Here is a 21,094-nt window from a genome sequence, read left to right on the forward strand (position 1 = left end):
AATAATTAAAAAAAGTTTAAAAATGTAAGATAAATATGCTACAAGCTTAGGGAAAGAAATCATTATCGAGGAAGTTGGTAAAAAGCAAGAGAGTATGTGTTTGAAGGACTTGTGAAAATAGGAGGGGGTGTTAGTCAATTTAGGTAGAAAAATTTGCCTTAGGAGAGATCTCTTCTGAGAAGAAAGAATGGCTGATGTTATAGATCAGGGTATAGATAAAGGACATAGGAAGCTGGAGGAATTCATATTTCATAGCTTCACTTTCCTCTGTGAAATACAATCATCTTTGTGTCTAAACCCTTTTTTTTAAGTATTTAATACACAAGTGAGAGAGTTAATTTAGTACCGATTTAGTGTGTGTGGTGCTGGTTTCTCCAGAAGTGCTTAGCAATATAGCTGTCAAGGTACAGAAGCAGAAAAATTAGTTTGGTGAAGACTTGGTTATAAAAGATAGATTGGTGTAATTCATTTGAGTAACATTTTTTGACTACTCTGTACCAATCTAGTGTTGGAAAAGTTTGCATGAGTGTGATAAATGAGAAAACACAGCCAGCTTATTTCAAAGGTACAGAGGAGGGCATGTAACTTTGCCCTGAAACTAAGGAAGAGCTTCTCAGAGAGGACTAGTAAGAGCCAAACAGACATTGGGGATTGGTCATTCCATGTAGAGAATACAGCATGTACAAGCAATATGGGACTGTAAATAGCAAGGGTTGATTAGAGCATGGTATACATGGAAGAAGCTGACAAAAACTGAAAGTTCAGAGTTAGCTACGGTTCAGATCCTGGAGGTTCATGGGTTTTGCTAAAGAATTGGGATTTTAGGGCCAGAGATTTAGCTCAGTGATATAAGTACCTGCCAGGGAAGCATGAGATCATGAGTTCAATCCCAGATACCAAAAAGAATTTGGATTTTATTCTAAAGCAGTAGGGATCTGCTGAAGGACATAAATCACTTAAATTCTTTTAATTAATTTCTGTACTGGGAATCAAAGCTCATGACCTCACACTTGCCAGGTAGGTGCTGTCCTGCTGAGCTAAATCCTAGGCCTCATGGATCACTTTAACAGCAATTCAGAATGTGAATTATATGAGAATAGGACTGGAGATGGTTTTGACAGTTATTTGGACAAGGCATAATGCAATTGAAAGGTGGGAACACTGGGTAGAGATTTGAAAGGATTTAGGAGGTAGACTCTGTAAGACTTGGCTACTGATTAGATGAGTATATTTCATTGAATTAATATTCATTGAGTCTAATGAATGTAAGGCATCATTTTAGATGCTCTGAATATAGCAGTAAATAAAACACAGTCCCATCCCAGCTAAGTGTGGTGGCATACTCCTGTAATCCCAGCACTGAGAAGGTTGAGGCAGGAGGATCACTGCAAGTTTGACACCAGCCTTGGCTACAAACTGAGCCCAAGGCCAGTCTGAACTGCATAGCAAGACTCTATCTCAAAAAGACAAAAAAAAATTATTGAGGACATAGTTCCTTCCTTCAAAGAGCTTAGAATTTAGTAGGAGAAGTACACAAGAGAAGTATTGTGAAAATAAAAGTGCAGCAAAAGTGGGGTGGCATAAGGATGCTAGTTTAATGGTCAGAGAACCTTTCTGGGTAGCAGCTATTGCCATATAAATGTGTATTACCTTGGGAAAATAAAAACACCTAAAAATTTTAAAAGGAAACTGGATGGATATTGCATCCTCTAATACCATCATTCTGAGGCAAGAGGGTCACAAATTCCAGCCCAGCCCAGACAGTTTAGTGACTTAGCAAGACCCAGTTGCAAATAAAAAAGGGCTGGGAATGTAGCTTAGTACTAAGGCTCTGGGTTCAATCCCCAGTAGTGAAAATGAATGAATGAATGAATAAACGAATAAATGAAGAAAAGGTTAGGCTGAGGGTGTGAGTTTGATAGTCCCATGTATGTTCAGGAGCCTGGGTCAGTCTCCAGTACCATAAAAAAATGTATCTTACAATTCAGGAATTGAAACTTATAAGTAATCCTGGCTGGGCATGGTACCTTATGCCTGTAATCCAAGCACCCAGAAAGCTAAGGCAAGAGGATTACTGCGAGTTTGAGGCCAGCCTGGGCTATAAAGTGAGTTCAAGGTCTGAACTGCAGAGCAAGACCTGGTCTCAAAAAGGACAAAAAAAAAAAAAAAAAAAAAACCTGACTGTGGCCAAGCATGGTGGTGTATGCCTGTAATCGCACCATTCTGGGAGGCTGAGACAGGAGGATTCTCAAATTCAATCCCTGCCTGAGCAATTTAGCAACTTAATGAAACCCTGTCTCAAAATAAGAAAATAAAAAAGGGCCGGGGATATAGCTTAGTGCAAAAGCCCTCAGCTCAGTCACCAGTAACACAAGAAAAAGAAAATGGTCACAAAGTATGTGGAAATCAAGGTAAACTGCTTTAAGAGAAGCCAAAAGAGTTTCAAAGAATAGAGTGGTCAGCTGTGTCCACTACTTTCACAAAGGGTAGTCAAATAATGCCTTAGATCTGTGATTTGAATTTAGCAATTGTACCAGTCTGATAAGAACAACTTCTTTGGAACAGTGGGTGCAGAAATCAGATGGCAGGTATGTTGAAAATGGACTGTGAAGAAGTAGAAAGTTTCTGGGAGCTTTATTTGATAAAATAATAGCTATCATTCATTGTGTCAGCCTCACTGCAGAGAACTCTCAGTTAACCTCATCTAACCTTCAGCCATCTGTGAGATGTAGGTATTATTATTTCCATTTTACAAATAAATAAACTGTTTAGGGTAACACAGGGAGAGCTATTAGCCTTGGACTGGAGAAGCACTAGTATTAAGGCCAGAAACTGATGTAGTGACACACACCTGTAATCCCAGCACTCAGGAGATTGAGGCAGGAGGACAGCAGCAAGTTTGAGATGAGTCTGAGCTACACAGTGAGTTCAAGGTGAGCCTGAACTACATAGCAAGATCCTGTCTCAGAAAAAAAGACATATAAATTGATCTATTACATTCTCTCTTGTATCTCTCTGTCTGTCTGTCTTGTGTGCCTGTAGTCTCAGCTACATGGGAGGCTGAGCCAGGAGGATCACTTTACTCCAGGTGTTTGAGATCAGCCTGGACAACATAGCAAGACCCTGTTTCAAAAAAAGAAAAAATGTGTAATCTATCTTTCTCCTCTCCCTACACATTGAGGATGAACAACTGTTGTACTTGTTAAAAAGCAGTAATAACTAGGCCTCAGCTCAGCCTTCTGTACTCCATATTATGTATTTGACAGAAGCCCAGGTGATTTTCTGCTTTGCTGAGGATGTAACTGAGACCTTCACTCATGCTAGGCGTGCACTCTACTACTGAACTACATCCCCAGTATTTCAAGTGATTTTTCCTTGAAAAGTTTGGGAAACAATCTAGCAACACTTCCAAATTAATGTTATGTGATGAACCAGTTTTTAAACTAATGTGTATCAGGATGGGATAAGGATTACTTTTTTTTTTGTCTGTTTAGTCTCACCACACAGTTCAAGCTGGCCTTGAACTCACTTTGTAGCCCAGACTGACCTTAAACTCACAGCCATCTTCCTTCCTCAGCCCCCCAAGTGCTGGGATTACGGACGTGAAATAACACACCCAACTAGGGTTACTTACTACGCTTCAGTTCGTGGAATTGTAAAATGAATTTATAGTGTGTACACTTATAAATCTCATACAGATAGTCCATAAAATAATAGCAACATTTTTAATCCTAATTCTTTGGTAAACATAAGTACTTTACAATCATAATTTTTTAAATGATCAAGTGTAGTGCATATTTAACCCTTGCTTGTTGGTTCATAATAACATAATAGTGATGTTTTTAAAAATAATGAATTGTTCTTAATATTTTGTAGTTTATCCAGGTATAAATATGCATAAATTTAATATTACATATAAATTCTAAAAATTGATTTAAATTGATACAAGATTTTCAAAATCATCTCTTCTACATTTTGCCTGTATAGGTTTGGATTTTCAACATTTTGGGGACTCAGAATCCAGTGTTTTCAGTCAGCACCATATTACAGCTTTTCAACTTAAATATACTTTCTCTCTGATTTACATTAAAATAAAAGTGTGTGCTTAAAGCCTGTGTTTGTGACTATCACTTTGTCTTAGTTACTTTTTCTCATTGATGAGATAAACTACTCAACACCCAAAATTAAAGGAGGCAAGGTTTATTTGCCTCACAGTTTATAGAGGTTTTAGTTCATAGTTGGCTTGCTCCAAGGCAGGGTGGCATGGCAGAGGGGCACTGTAGAGGAAAAACAGTTTATGGCAAGCAGAAGGCAACAAGGCAGCAAGTAGCATGTGACAAGCAACAACAGCAGCCCTCTGTCTCATTTTATCCAAGCTACTTGCCCTTAGGGAAGGTAGCATTTCCACCCTTTATCCTAGCATTGCATCACAAATCAATCCCAGCATCACATATCTCAGTTCCAGCCACCTCCAAAAAACTCCACCTGTGAAATGAGACTGGGGGGCAACTAGACGCATGCCATACCATTTCATCTTGCCCCTCCCAACAGACTCATGTATATTCTTTTATGCAAAAGGCATTGAGTCCATCTCCAAGAGTTGACAAAGTCTTAACGTTTTCAGCATTGCTGAAAAGTCCAAAGTCTCTGAGATTTTTTTTTCTCCTCTAAGATTTGAGGCAAACTCTTAGTTGTTAGCCCCTGTACAAATGAAAAGAAAGTTAAACACTACAAACATGCAATGGCGCAACATAAATATTACCGTTCCAAAAGGTACAAATATGGAGATGGGAAGGAATGGGACCAAAGCAAGTGCAAAATCCAGCAGGGCAAACGTTAAATCCTACAGTTCCATGTACAGCATCCAAGGCATTTGGTGACAAGACATGAACTCCGAAGAGCTTGGGTGGCTCCACCCCTACACCACTGCAAATGATTTCAGCCTCCATAGCCAGCTTTGCTCCCTCCTTGCAGTTTTCCATAAATAATCCACATTCTTGGCTTCTTCAAACTTCCACTGCACCTTTGGCTTCACACAGCTTTACATGCTGTATACTCTCAGAGGCACACTGATCTCCAAGATCTGAAATCTGGGTTGAACCTTTCTGACCCCACAACTGTATGCGCCTAAAACCAGCACCATGTGGATGATGCCAAAGTCTGCCACTGGCTGGTGCCATAGCCAAACTTCCTTCTCTCTTGGCTGTAGGTATCAAGTGCCTATGAACCAAGTCTTGAGGAACTTCCCTAGGCCACTGCCATTCTGGAACATGGTTCCCTGGGGCTCAATTCTCAAAGTCTTTCATTTTTGCAATTTTGAGGCTGCAAAAGGTGGAGTCCTGCTGGTTCTCATGATATCCCTGGGCCATCTTTTCTATTGCCTGCTTCTGAAATACTTAAGGTTTTCTTGCTAGTCTTTTCAATGACCAGTTTCTCTGTTCCATCTTTGTAGGCCACAGCTTTATTGGAGCTTTCTTTCTGGCCAAACTCAGAATGTTTCAAATCATTCTGCTGAGCTTTTTTCTTTATTCTGAACATAAATCTGAGTAAAAGCCCTCAATGGTAGCCATATCACCTCCCTAACATTAAACTCTTGAAATTTATTCTGCCAAATTAATTAATCTACCACCCTCAATCCCAGTCTCAGGCAAAGTCTCTGAACATGAGAAAAATGCAAACAAATTTTCTGCCAAGGCATAACCTATAATGCGGTCCTTCTTCCCAACAGAAACCTCCTGAGCCTGATCTTTACCAGCATTATTTCTATCAGCATTCTGGTCCTTTGAGCTCTGACCAGAGTTACCCATCAAATACAGCTTAAAGCATTCCAGGGCAGCTTATTCATCTAGCATCTCCAAATCTTTCCAAATTTCACACAAGCCAGTTCCAAAGGCTCCTGCACCACTTCGTATTTTATAGGATGTCAATTTTTTATAGGATGAGTCCATTTTACTCACTTTGCAATCCATGTGACCTCAAACTCACAGCAGTCCTCTTGCTTTAGCCTCCCAAGTGCAGGGATTACAGGTGTGAACCACCTTGCCCAACTTGCATAGCTTTTAAAATAATGTTGGGGGGCTGGGGATTTAGCTCAGCGGCGTAAGTGCCTGCCTTGCAAGCAGGCAGTCTTGAGTTCGATCCCCGGTACTGATTTAAAAAAATAATGTTAGTATAAGCTAGGCACCTATTAAGATCATCTGGGCAACCATTTAAACTACTACGCCGCAGTGTTGGAGACAATCCAGGACCTGGGCACATGCTAAGACATGCAGTAGATGTTTTGTGGTTTTTTCCCCCCAACACCCCTCCAGGTTAAGATAAACTTTCACAGTAAACAGAAGTTCTAGATTCTCAAGGTGTGGGAGAGTATCTTTTAGATGTGTTTAGGGGAATTCAAAATGCAACAGAAAACTTTTTAAAAAATCTCCAAGTGATGGGGAAGCCTTCCCTCTGACCTTTTCCGATTCTTGCTTTGAACTTTCTGTGGTCCTGCTTAATTTCTCGGGACTTGACACTTAAAATCAATTGACTGCTACCAATAAGGAATTTTCAGCATTTTCCTTTTTGTGTTCTAGCAACAGAATAATGTGTGTTAACCTGTTTAGGAGGTATGGACAATTTGATAACTGGTAAAATATGATAAAATCTGTGAATCCTTCCTCCAGAGAATGTATACGTACACATAAAATTTTATATAATATTAGGCATATTTTGGACTTCTGTTTAAGACACTAAATTATACCGTGCATTTTGGTGCATGGCTGTAAACCCAGCACTCTTTGTGCTGAGGCAGGAGCATTGCATATTTCAGCTCAGTCTGGGAAATTGAGCAATTAAGACCCTATCAATCAATCAATCAATCAGTCAGTCAGTCAATAAAGCTGGGAATATAGCTTAGTGTAAAACCTGTGGGTTCAATTTCCAGTACTTCAGAAAATAATAATAAAAAGTTAGAAAGAGATATAGTCTGAGATTTAAAGTGATTTTCTCACCTGTGATACCAACACTCTGGAATGATGAGGCAGGAGGATCACAAGTTTAAGTCCAACCTGGGCAACTTACCAAAACCCTGCCTCACAAAAATAAAAAGGACAGAGGATATAGGTCAGTGCAAAGGCATGAGGTTCAATCCCCAGTACTGATAAATATTTTCTTTCCAAAGGTGACTTAAATGTTAAAGGACTGGGAATATAGCACAGTGTGAAAGTCCTAGGTTCAATCTCCATTACCATGATGAAGAAGGAAGGAAAGAAGAGAAGAAAAAAGGGTGACACATTTTCACCCTCTTCAGGTAAAACACCAAAAGAATTACCCAAGACTGTTCAAACTCCCATTCTTCCAGTAACTGTCCCCATGTTCACATTAGCTTCCACCATCACCCAGAGTTATATTATCCCGTTACCTAAAAATCAGTGCCTTGGTGAGCCATTATTGTAGATGAAAATGCATAAAGTGCCAGGCATAATGGCATAAACCTGTAATCCCAGTACACTGGGAGGCTTAGGCAGGAGGACACAAGTTCAAGTCCAGTCTGGGCAATTTAGTTGCTTATCAAAATGCTGCCTTAAATTTTTTTCTATTTGCTTTTTGAGATAGGGTCTTACTGTGTATGAGATAGGACCTCAAACTCAAAGCAATTCTACTGCCTCAGCCTTCAAAGTACTGGGGTCACAGACATGTACCACCATGCCAAGCTGTCTCAATTTTTAAAAGATTTTTTAAAATTTTATTTTAAAGAGAATAAAACCAAACAAAATAGAATAAAGCAAATCAGATCAAAACAGTAAAAGTCATACAGGACTTCAAAACAGGATAATAGGAAATCAACAGTGGCTACTATAAAACGTTGCTATCTTCAAAATTGCTGCCCATACCATCAGACATAATAAAATCAAACAAAACAGAACAGAAAAAAACCAATAACAGAACATTGTTTGTTTTATTCAAAACAAAACAATAAAATGGAACAAAACAACAATATTGGATTTCAAAAACAAGACGGAAATCTCCCATATTTGTTATATTGCATATTGTTATCCTAATAGATGCTCAGACTACTGGCTTTCGGCCTGCAAAATCAATAAAACAGTACAAGCATTTTTGTTTTTGTACCTCAGTTGCTATCAACTCAGCCCATCTTCTTTCAAATCAGCTGGTTGCTTGTGCTCTTGTCCCCCAGCCCATGCACCAGTTGGCTCACAAGAAGGGCTTCTTGTTTCTCCTTTTGGGACCTGCAATGCTTCTGCAAGCTCACAGTGTCTCAAAATTTTAAAAGGGGAGTGGGGCTGGTGATAAATACTGGTGTAAAGGCCCTGGGTTAAATCTCCAGCATCACCAAAAAATCATATATGTATAAGGGTAGGGAAAAACCTTCAGAACCACTTTCTGACTTTATCTCCTGATTCTGGCAGGGCTGTGAAATAAAACTTTTTAAAAAATACTTGAAGGGGCTGGGGATTTAGCTCAGCGGCATAAGTGCCTGCCTTGTAAGCAGGCAGTCGTGAGTTCGATCTCTGGTACCGATAAAAAGGAAAAAGACAAAAAAAAAAAAAAATACTTGACTCAAAGTAGGTCAAATAATCCCAGCACTCAGGAGGCTGAGGCAGGAGGATCCTTGTGAGTTCAAGACCAGCCTCGGCTACAAAGTGAGCTCAAGGCCAGCTTGAACTGCATAGTGAGACCCTGTCCAAAAAAACAAAACAAAAAGCAAAAAACCCCAAAACATTTGACTCTCCATACCACTCCTGGGTATATATAGTTGAAGGAAATGAGTCAGCATACAAGAGGTATCTGTAAGGCCATGTTTATTACAGCACTGTTCACAATAGCTTATCTAAGATAAGCTATCTAGGTAATCATCTTAGGTACCCATCAACATATGGCTGGTTAAAGAAAATATGGTACATATACATAAGGAAGTGTTACTGAATCATAAAGAAGAATGAAATGCTGCCATTTTCAGGAAAATGGATAAAAGTAGAAGACATATTAAATGAAATAAATCAGACACAGATATTACACGTTATTTCTCATATATGGAAGCAAAAGCAAAAAAAGATGACCTGCACATAGAAGAAGGTGTATCAGTTCAAGGATGGAAAGTGTGTGTGTGTGTGTGTGTGTGTGTGTGTGTGTGGTACTAGAGTACATCCTTTCCTATTTTTTGAGATAGGATTTTGCTACATTGCTGAGTGGCCTAAGCTGGGCTTGAACTTGCTGTTCTGCTGCCTTAGCTTTGCAGAGTAGTGGGATTGCAGGTGTGCACCATCATGCACAGTGCCCTCTTTCATTTCTGATTTTAATAATTTGAAACTTGTTTTTCTTTTCCTTTCCTTTTCTCTCTCTCTCTCTCTCTCTCTCTTTTGTTGTTGTTGTTGTGTATGTTTGTATGTGACACTGGAATAGAAGCCAGGCCTTCATGCTGGGCTGCATCCTCAGCTCTCTTTTTGTTATTACTTTGAAACAGGTTGCTCAGGTGGGAGTAGAATACGCAATCCTCCTCCCTCAGTTTCCCACAGTGTTGAAAGTATAGGCATGTACCACTGTTATGGTTTGTGTCTGGATGTCCCCCCAAAGCCTCATACAATCATAGAGGCAGGCTTCTAGAATTTGTAATTGATTCATGGTCCAATGCCAGAACTATAGGTGTAAGTGCTATACCCACCCTAGGGTGGGTGGCCTACATACAATATAAGGGACAAAAATAGTCTTCTCCACATGTGTCTCCCTTTTTGCTCTTGTTGTTTCTATTGTCTTCCACTGCCATGAATTGTTGCCCTTCTGCCATGCCAACCTGCTTTGGAGCCAGCAGATTATGGACTCAAACCTCCACAAACTGTGAGCTAAATAAACTTTTCTTTCCTTAACTTTAGGTGTTGGGTATTTTGCCTCAGCAATGAGAGAAAGGTAACCAAAACAACCACCATGTCCAGGCTCTCATTATTTTTCTCAGCCAATCTAGCTAAAGTTTTGTGTATTTTATTGACATTTGAGGGTCTGTATTGTTCTTCTATTTGCTGTTTTGCTTATCTCTAAACCACTATCCTTTAGTTTGTTCTTATTTATAGCATAATGTTCTTCATGTTTCTGGTGCTAGAGTTGGTTGGGATTCCTGGATCTGTGCTTGTAGTATTCATCAAGCGTAGGATTTCATCCATTATTTTTTTCTATCTAGCCCCTTCCAGGGACTCCAGTTACATCTGTAGAAGGCTGCTTGGAGTTGCTCTGCAGTTCACTGATGATGTGTTCATCCTTTTGTATCTTTTTCTCTTTATTTTCACTTGGTTTCTATTATTATGCCTTTAAGTTTGCTAGTCTCTTTTGCTGCAGTGTCTAATCTGCTGTTAATACCATGTATTGTATTTCTTACAAATATATACAACCAGGGTAGCGATAAGAGAATGTAAAAAGAATTATGATGTATTATGTACATGTACCAAATCCCCACAATGAATGTAATTATTATGTATACAAATATGTACTAATAAAAAAGTAGAGAATATAAAAGAAAATATATACACATTGCCTTTTTAAAAATTTACAAGCAAAACCTTCTATTGGAAAGTAAGAAATGATAGGGAAAGGACTCCAGCTTGAGTACTAGCTAGCAGAGGACATGATTTTGTTTTTCTTTTTGAGACAGGGTCTCACTTTGGTAGTTCAGCCTGGCCTTGAATTCACTATGTAGCCCAGGTTGGCCTCAAATTTGTGGCAATCCTCCTGCTGAGCCTCCTGTGGGCTGGGATTACAGGTGTGTGCCACCATGCCCAGCATAATGTTTTTGTTTTTCCTTGCAATGCTGGGGATGGAACCCAGAGCCTTGTGCGTGCCAGGCAAGTGCTTACCACTGAACTACTTCCCAGCGCCTACATAGTTTGTTTATCTCCGTGCACTGACCAATCCTCAGTAGAAAAGTTGACAGGCCGTCGCTGAAAATTTCCAGTGCTTGCTTTCTGTGCAGCTTTAATGCTCCCATTACCACCTCCCATAACTTTAGCCCCTTTGGCCTTCCTATGCTCCTAGCTCTGTCTTCAACTCAGAGACACTGCTCAGCTCTGCCTGCGTTCTTCCTCCTTGCACTGTGCTGGAGAATGTCTCCAGGGAGTATGTTAGGGCCATGAGGACTCCAGAGGCTGGCAAAAGTTGTTTCATATAGTTCATCGTTTTTTTGTTGCTGTTGTTTTAGATGGTAGGGTGGATTGCTCTTGGCTAGAAGTAGAAGTAGTTATGTCTCTTTTTGTAAAATTGAGGTTTAATATTTTAGAGATTTGCTGAGGATTTAGCTCAGTGACATAAGCACCTGCCTGGCAACCACAAGGTCATGAGTTCAACCTCTGGTACCAAAAAAAAAATTCAGAGATTTGGCTGGGCATGATGGCACATGCCTGTAATCCCAGCACTCAGAGGGCTGAGGCAAGAGGATCACTATGAGTTCAAGGCCAGGCTGGGCTACATAGTGAGTTCAAGGACAGCCTGAACTACATAGAGAGACCCTTGTCTTCGGAAAAAAAAAAAGAGATTTCAGAGATTGGGTTTTTCTGGACAAGCAAGAAGTGCAGGAGCCAGGAATGATGGCCTATACCTATACTCCCAGTATGCTGGGAAGCTAAAGCAGGAAGATTGCAAGTTCCAGTCCAGCCAGGCGTGGTGGTCCATGTATGTAATTTTAGCACCCCAGAAGGATCACAAGTTTCTGACCAGCCTGGGCAAGTTAGTGAGACTGTTTCAAAATAAAAAAAAAATAAGAAGACAAAAGGCCAGGGTGGGGCAGGGATGTAGCTCAATACCAAGGCCTTTGGCTCAATCCCTAGTACTGGCAATAAAAAAAGAAAAATAAAAGGAGCAGGAGTGGGGAAGGGAGAGGGAAAAAAGGAGGAGGGGAAAACATTGTATGCTCACCTTTTTGTTTTTTTTTTTGCACATTGCGTTTTCCACTTATTAGTATATCCTGGAGATCTTTCCAAGTCTGTCTATGTAAGAGAATTGCCCATTGCTTTTGTAACTGCATAGTATTATACTATGCTAGCTGTATTGTAGTTTATTTAACCAACTTCCTACTGGTGAACTTTAATAGCATTTCTTCTGCTTTTTGCTCTGGCAAACAATGTGTCAGTCAATCTTTTTAAATTTTCTTCTGAGATACGGTCTTGCTATGTATTCCAGGCTAGCCTCCACCTGAAAACAATCCTCCTGCTCCAGCCTCCTGAATGCTGCATATAGGTGTATGCCTCCACACCAGGCTCTCAGTGAATACTTTTGTATGAGTGTCATTTCAAACATGTATTTGTAAACTGTATCTAGAAAAAATTTATAGAATATGTAGCACAAAAAATTGTAGAATACATTCTTCAAAACAGAGTCCTTAAGGAACATAGCCCTTTCCTTTTGATGCCACAAGAATACTCTCCACAATCTCAAGCACTGTGGCAGCAAGCCATTTACTCCAGAGTCTCTGCCATGGCTGCCAAGAGCAACTGTTTCCACTTCTTTGTGTCTCCATTTGAAGAATTCTCCTTCTTCTTCTGTGGAGTGTGTGATAAAACATTTTGTATAGTGGGTCTTTATGAATCCTTGACAGATAATGCTTTGTATCTGTTGTGTAATGTGCCTGGTTCAACTTATTTTCTTTTTTTCTTACTAGTATATGTTTGTTGTGCATCATGAATACATTCATTGTGGACAGTTGGTACATGTACATGACACATCTCAATTCTTTCTACATCCCCTTTCCCTTCCCCCATCCTTTCAGCTCTTGGTCCCCTTCCTATTTGCTAAAGATCTAGTTCTCTATTTCCTATTGTCTTTTATTTCACCCTTTGAGTTATTTATACTTTGGGTTTCTCATATAAGAGAAACCATACAATTGCTAAGCTTTGCATCTGATTTATTTAACAACATAATGGATTCAAAGTACATCTATTTTTCCTGCACATGACTCACGTTTATCCTTCTTTGTAGCAGAGTAGTATTCCATTATGTATAAGTACTGTATTTTCTTTCTTTTTTTAGACAAGTTCTCTCTCTGTCATCCAAGCTGGTCTTGAACTCATTATATAGGCCAACCTGGCCTCAAACTAATGGCAATCCTCCTGCTTCAGCCTCCCAAGAGCTGGGGTTACAGGTGGGTGGTACCATGTCTAGCATCTCATTTTCTTTATCTTTTCATCAGTGGGTGATCCTGATGAGCACATAAAGATTGCTTCCAAGATTTAGCTGTAATGAATTGTGCTGCTGCTGTAAACATAGGTATTCATGTATCATTGTAATATGATATCTTTAACTCTTTTGGGAAAATATCTAGAAAGAAAATAGCTGGATTGAATGGAATTTCTATCTAAATTTTTTTGAACCCATGGCTTTCACATTGAGCTACATCCCCAGCCCTTTTTTACATTTTTATTTTTATTTTTATTTTTTTTTATTATTTTTTTTTTTTTTGGTGCCAGGGATCAAACTTATTACCTCATGCTTGCCAGGCATGTACTTATGCCACTGAGCTAAACCCCTGGCCTGTCTTTTTTTATTTTTGAGACAAGGTCTTGCAAAACTGCTAAATTGCTAAATTGCCTAGAGTGGGTACAAGCTTGCAATCCGTCTGTCTCAACATCCCAGAGTACTAGGATTATAAGCGTGTACCACCACACCGGCTCTTTTTCATTCTTTTTGCTGTTGTTGGTTTGCTTCAGTTTTTTGTTTTGTTTTGTTTTGAGACAGGATCTTGCTGTGAAGCCCAGGCTGGCCTTGAATTTGTAGTGATCCTTCTGCCTCAGCTTCCCAAGTGCTGGAATTACAGGTGTGTGCCAGCACAGGTGCCCCCTACTCCCATTCTTGTACTTATCATCATAATTTTGATTGTGGAAAACCCTCTGCTGACCTCCTGATATTTTCCTTGTCTTTTTCCACTTTTTTTCACATTTTCTTCTCTTTTTCTCCTTTCTTATTCTGCTTCTCCTTTTTTCCACATTCTGCTCTTCTCCTCTTCTTCTCCCTCCCCTTCCTCTTCCTCCTCTGCCTCCTCTTTGAAGGTCAGTTTGGCTAGTCTATAGTCCCTAGTTTTTAGTTATTCAATAAAACTACCCAGATGTTGCTATGAAGGTATTTTAAATTTTTTATTTGTGTTTATTTATTCATTGCACTGCTGGGCATCAAACCCAGGGCTTCACACATGCTAGACAAGTATAGTACCATTGAGCTCCATCCTCAGCCCTAAAGATACTTTCCAGATGTGATGAAAGCTGACTTTAAGTGAGGGTGCTTAGCCTGGATAATCTAGATGTGTCTCATTCCATCTGTTGACAGGCTTTCAGAACAGATTTGAGGTTTCCCTGAAGGGAAAAAAATGTCTTCTTATGAATGGCAGCTTTAGTTTATACCTATGAGCTCCAGCCTGCTCTTCTCTGTGGCTGCACTGTGGAGTTTGGATTTGCCCAGCCAACCCTCACAACTGTGGAAGTCCACTTCTCACAGCGAAATTATTTTTCAGTTTTATTTTTTGGTACCAAGGATCAAACTCACGACTGCCTGCTTGCAAGGCAATCGCTTACACCGCTGAGCTAAATCCCCAGCCCTTGCAGCGAATTTCTGATTACATATCTTCTATTAACTCAGTTTCTCTGGTGGAACCTCAACTGGTGACATCCTTCAAGTATTTTCTCTACCCCAGTCTGGGAACTCAATGAGCACAGGGAAACATTTCCCAAATCCTTTTATCTGTTTACCAATTTCACTGAGTACTTACAGAGCACTGTGAGCTGTCATTGCCTCTGACAAGAAGGAAAACATTCTGCAGGTCCCAGGGAGGGTTCCCCGGGGTCAGGAGTAATGTGCAAGAATTGTGAAACAGAACCACTCTGTTGATTGATTGATGCCAGACTGCTGTTAATTGCACACATACACAAAAAAAGATTGAGCATAAAAGTGAGTGTCAGTAAAGTATAAAATAAACATCTATGAGTCTATACTAATATAAATAAGTGATTGAATACATAGGTAAATAAATGAGGAAAAAGAGACAAATCTCCAGTGGAGGAGAATTCCAAATAATATATGGAGGCACTAAGCCCTCAAAGAAGCCTTGCTGTACTTACTCCTAGGCATAGGCTGCACAGTGAATTCCTTCTGAAGCCATCATGCAAAGGTAGATACAGGAGTAACTGTACCATGGAGAAGCCTGACAAACACTGCCTAAGACCAGATGAGCAAAGTCCACAGCACCAGGAGCATCGTGTCAATAGTATGTACACTAGTTATGAGGTCACAAAAATGGCCCTTTACGTCTATGAGCCTCTTCCCCACATAACTGCAATCTAATCATGAGAAAAAGACCAGAAAATCTCACTTGAGGGGATTATATAAAATACCTGACCAGTACTATAGAACTGTCCAGAAGTTCACTGACAATAAGGAAAGCCCAAGAAACTGCCACAGGCAAGATAAGCATAAGGAGAAATGGTGACTAAATGTAATGTGTCCTGAAAGTGATCCTGAAACACAAAAAGGACATAGGTAAAAACTAAGGAAATCTGAATAAACTACAAATCTTGGTTAATAATGATGCATCAGTACTGACTCATTGTTATAACAAATGTACCATACTAATTTAAGATGTTATTAGCAGAGAAAACTGGATGTAGAGTATATAACAATTCTTGGTACTATATTCTCAATTTTTCTAGCTAGAAAACTATTCTAAAAATAAAGTTTCTCTGTGGCGATACTAAAAAGATGAGTCCTTACTAGAGTTTTGGGGCAGGGGAAGATTGAACAGATGGAGCATGGGATTTTAGGCAAATGAAACTATTCTTTCTGTATAATAGTGTAACGATGGGTAGTTGTCACTGAATGTTTGTCAAAGCTCATAAATGTGCAATACAAAGAGTGTATCCTAATGTAAACTGGAGACTAATAATGCTTTAATGTTGATTTATTGCTGGACATGGTGGCGCATCTTGTAGTTCCAGCACTCAGGAGGCAGAGGCAGGAGGATAACTGTGAGTTCAAGACCAGCCTGGTTACAATGTGAGCTCAAGGCCAGCCTGAACTGCACAGAGAGACTGTTTCAAAAAAAGACCAAAAAATATTGATTTATTAACTATGACAAAGTTGGGCCGGGGATACAGCTCAGTGGCACAGCACTTGCCTGGCATGCATGAGGTTGTGAGTTCCATCCCCAGTGCCATAAAAAAATTATGACAAAGGTACCACACTATTGAACTTTATGTAATATATGCTCAATTCTATAACTCTAAACTTGTTGTAAGGATATTATGCCTACTAAATAAGTGGGTAAGCCAGGCATGGTTGCACATGCCTATAATCCCAGCATTCAGGAAGCTGAGCCAGGAAAATTTCTGTGAGTTTGGGGCCAGCATGGGCTACACAGTGAATTCAAGGCCTTCCTGAATTACATAGCAAGACCCTGTATAACAAAAAGAAAGTGAATAGAAGACTTAACAGACATTTTCCAAAGAAGATACACAACTAGGTAACAAGCACATGAAAAGACATTTAATATTACTGAGCCAAAGGTGGCACATACCTGTTATCCTAGCTACTTTTGAGGTAGATGAATTATTTGAGTTTGAGGCCAGCCTGGAAAACATAGGAAGACTCAGGGTTAAAAAACAAAACAAAAACACATTATTAGAGTTAGGTGCAGGTTTAGGGTTGTATTTCCCTAATGGTATCACTGGTCATTAGGGAAATACAAATCAAACACAATGAGATACAACTTCACAGCCATTAGGATGGATATAACATAAAATGAAAGAAACTGCCACTACTGCTAACTACAAGAAATTAACTTTGACACTGGAAATTCCCTGAAGGCACAAAGGGACAGGAGGAGAGGCAGAGAGGGGGAGAGGGGTAGGAAAGAGAGAAAAAAATTTATAAAAGGAAGCACCACTCAGAGCAGAATTATTTTTATTGCTCAGTTTTTTTCCTCGGTTCTAAATCAGTATTGTGCAGATGTTTCTTTTTTATTATTTATTATTTTATTTATTTTTGGTACCAGAAATCGAATTCAGGACTTCACACTTGCCAGGCAGGTGCCATGTCCCTGCGCTACATCCTTGGCCTTGTATAGATGTTTCTGATTGCAGCCTGTTACTTGACTGTGTCTAAACTACAAAGAAGGGCAAAGAGTTCTGGCTCTTGTATTATTTAGTTTGGCCTTTATGAAACAGAATCTTGCTCTGCGGTTTAGGCTGAGCTTGAGCTCACTATGTAGCTCAGGCTGGCCTTGAACTCGAAGTGATCCTCCTGCCTCAGCCTCCTGAGTGCTGGGATTACAGGTGTGAACCACCACACCAGGCTGAGTTCTCATTCTTAACACTGGGGAAGCAGGCGCTCATAATGTGAAAATTCCTTTATGCACAGAAAGGCTATTCAAATTTGAGTGGGGCACAGATGGTGATACCGTCAACTGATGTAGAGACTTCAAGAGTTTGGTGGTAGGAGTGAGGAGTTCCATTTGAACATGTGGAGGTACAAGTTTCTGTTGAATATTCAGATATAGGTGCCCAGCAGATGGTAGAATCTTTTAAGTTCTTAGTATCCAGTTAACAGTTAAAATGTGAGTGGGAGCTAGGCATAGTGGTGCTCACCTATAATCCCAGCATTCAAGAGGCTGAGGCAGGAGACTTTTTACATACCCTGAAGATATCTGTAGCCATTTTTCTGTCAACTTGCTCAAACCTAAGAGGATAATAAAACTTTTTTTATCTCCGAAAGAAATCCAAATGGTTACAATCAGGATTAGGTCCCTTGGTACCAGGAACACTATTCGCCTGGATATTCATGCTTCAAAAGAGATGAGGCCTGGACCCTAGAGATATCTCTAGGCCATAAAAAGCTGAAGATGAAAGGCCATTGGAAAGCCCTGTTTACAGAAGTTTTGGATAAGAACCAGTGTCCTAGTTTCTCATTGCAAGGACAAAATACCTGACACCCATAAATTAAAAGGAGGAAAAGTTTCTTTAGCTCAGTCTGTGGAGGTTACAACCCATAGTCAGCTGGCTCCAAGGCAGGACAGCATGGCAGAGGGCATTACAGAGAAGTAGTTCAGGGCATAGCATTCAGGAAACAGTGAGGCTCCCTTCTTCTTTCCCTTTCCATTACATCCAGGCCACAAACCCATTGGTTGATGCCACCTACAACCAGGATGGGTCTTCCCTCTTCATTAAATCCATCACACACACACCCAAAACTATGCTAAACCAATAGTGGACCAATCCAGTACCACACCCATGATCCAGTCACTCCCAAAAGCCCCACCTATCAGCACATGAGGTTTTGGGAGAACATCTAGATATAAACCATAACAATCAGGAATCTTTCAATCCCATCTCCAAGTAGCAAGAGTTTCTCTTTTCACAAGGAAGTATGGTCCTGTCTGTCCTGATTGTCCTCTATTCCTTATTTACATGGTGAGAATTGTCATTCATAGAAAGTTCCCGGGCTGGGGATTTAGCTCAGCGGCATAAGTGCCTGCCTTGCAAGCAGGCAGTCGTGAGTTCGATCCCCAGTACCGATAAGAAAGAAAAAAAGACAAAAAAAAAAAAAAAAAAAAGAAAGTTCCCATCAGTTCTCATTGTGTCACCTGTGAGTATTGGTGTACAGCAGTGTTACTCTGGCTGTTGGTCTAGTTGTATTAATTAAACTCTTTTCCTTGAATCAGGTGCCTCGTGTTTTGTTTTTCTCTTTTCTTCCTTTTCCTTTTCTTTTCTTTCATTTTTTATGGTACTAAAGGTGGAACCTAGGGTTGTGTACATGCCAGGAAAGTGCTCTGTCACTGAGCCCAGCCCTCTTTGTAATTTTATTTTGAGATGGATGCTCATTAAGTTGCCTGGGCTAGTGTTGAATTAGTCATTTTCTTGCCTCAGCCACCCAATCAGCTGGGATCCCTCATGTTTAGTAATCATATATATAAAATACTTTACTGTGCAAGGGGAGTAACATCCTAGTGTTAGGTTTGAGTCTGACCTGACTCTCCAAGCCTCCAGCCCACTTGCCAGCAGAAGTACTACTCTCCACAGGGAACTCGGCTCAGCACCTGAGGCTGTCATTTAGCAAGCACAGGAAAAAGGATAAGATAGGACAAGGAATACTGCAGGTTCTGGATATCTGGAGACAACTGAGAATTGACACCAGACACTTCAAGGACTCTGCCCACTGAGGTGCAAGATTGTCAGAGAATTTTGATCACAGATGTTTCCTGGATCGTCTACCTAAGATCCCTTACCTTTTTCTGTCCATTCCTATAAAAGGGACACATTTCTCTTTGTTGGGTCAGACAGTCTTATCACACTCTTTGCCTGCATCCAGGCAAAGTAACAATGAATTCAATGCCATATTGCCTTTACACAAGCCTGGTGGTCTTTGCTGGTTTTCCCTGTCCCCCTATATATTACATTGTCATACTCAGACCCTTCACAGTTCTTAATTGGGGGAAATTAACATTTAAAGTGGTGGATGAGGCCCCAGTGTGGTGGTGCACTCCTGTAATCCCAGTCCATAATCTCAGGAGACTGAGGCAGAAGGATTGTTGTGAGTTCAAGATCAGCCTGAACTGCATAGCAAGACCCTGTCTCAAAAAAAAGTGGTGGAATGAAGGAGACCAAAAAAAAACAGACAAAAAAAAGAGCTCAAACAGGAATGGTCTTAAAAGTCACACAGAATAACCCGGAAACTGAATGAATTCAATGTGATGGAAACCAAGGAACAAAAGCATTTCTAGGAGAAACTAAGTAAGGACCAAAATGTAGAACAAGTATTGTGAAATAGTAGGGAAATGTTCAAAAGAAGGTAAAAGTTTCTTTTTTAAAAGACATAAGGAAAACATGGAAACAAAGTTTTATAAATGGGGAGGGGAGAATAGGTTGAAGGGAAGGTAAGGGAATTGAAAAAAAGTTATATCATGTACAGGTACAAATTCTGTATGATACATATAATCATTATATACACCTAAGATGTACCAACAAAATCTAATAATAAAAAACATACATTCCAAATGGGAATGACCATGTTTCAAATGAAAAGTCAAATAATATCAAGAGTAAAAGGTAGACTGGATGTGTTGGGATGCAACTTACTACCAACTACTCAGGAGGCTGAAGCAGAAGAATAAATACCCTGATCCCAGGAGTTCAAGGCCTACTTGGGCAACATAGCAACTCTATATTAGAGAAGGAGGAAATGGAGAAAGAGGAGCAGGGAGCTATTAGTTTTGGCAGTTTGGGGGCTAATTTGCCAAAAGGACTTTCAATAGAAGTTTTTTTTGGTAGACTGAGGCAAGAATGGCTGTAGAGAAGGAAATAGAGGCCGTAAATATATACCACTACTATTTGTTTTTCTTTTTTTGGTACCAGGAATCAAACTCACAACCTCACACTTGCCAGGGACTATGCTCCTGAGCTATATCTCTGGTCCTATGCTGCTACTATTTATAGAAGCTTAAAATGAGAAAACAAGGAAAGAAATTGTCACCTGATGAAGATTCAAGATCAAAGGAGTTTCTAATGGGTGAGACCCATGCATGTTTGAGGCTGAGAAAAGGCACCACAGGATGAAATTATAGAAAGTAGGGATACTTCATTGTGTAAGGTTCTGAAGAGGTGGGGAAATGTGACATTTAGGGCACAGATCGATATGTAGGCTTGAACACAAAGATGGGATAGAAGTAAGGATGGATGAGTGTGATGGTTTATAGAAGTTCAGCTAAGGCTGAAGACCACATACTTGGTCTGATTCTGTGATTTGTATGGTTTTGTGGATTTTCTCTAGCAGGGTACGAACATCCAGCTGAAGCAGGAGTTAAGGGAAATTTAGGGTGGAGGTTTGTAAGTTGACGTGGCAGGCATGCAAAAGAAGTCAGAGATGCTGGTGAGAGAATAGTTTAGGAGATTGATTGGGCATGGGATTACAGAAAGTTGGGAAAGGAAGGAGGCAAGGCCAAGAGGAGCTGATGGTCTGGGAGCAAATGGAGGGCTTAGAGGACTGATGCCTCCAGATGAGGTAGAAGAACCTCTTCTTGTGGGGACAACTCGAGGGAGCAGAGGAGATGGGATTGTGATCAAAGTGGAATTTTAGAGTT

Source organism: Cavia porcellus, unplaced genomic scaffold (assembly GCF_034190915.1).
Source record: "Cavia porcellus strain 051 isolate PalLab524CR breed Dunkin Hartley unplaced genomic scaffold, mCavPor4.1 scaffold_3, whole genome shotgun sequence".
Classification (NCBI taxonomy): domain Eukaryota; kingdom Metazoa; phylum Chordata; class Mammalia; order Rodentia; family Caviidae; genus Cavia; species Cavia porcellus.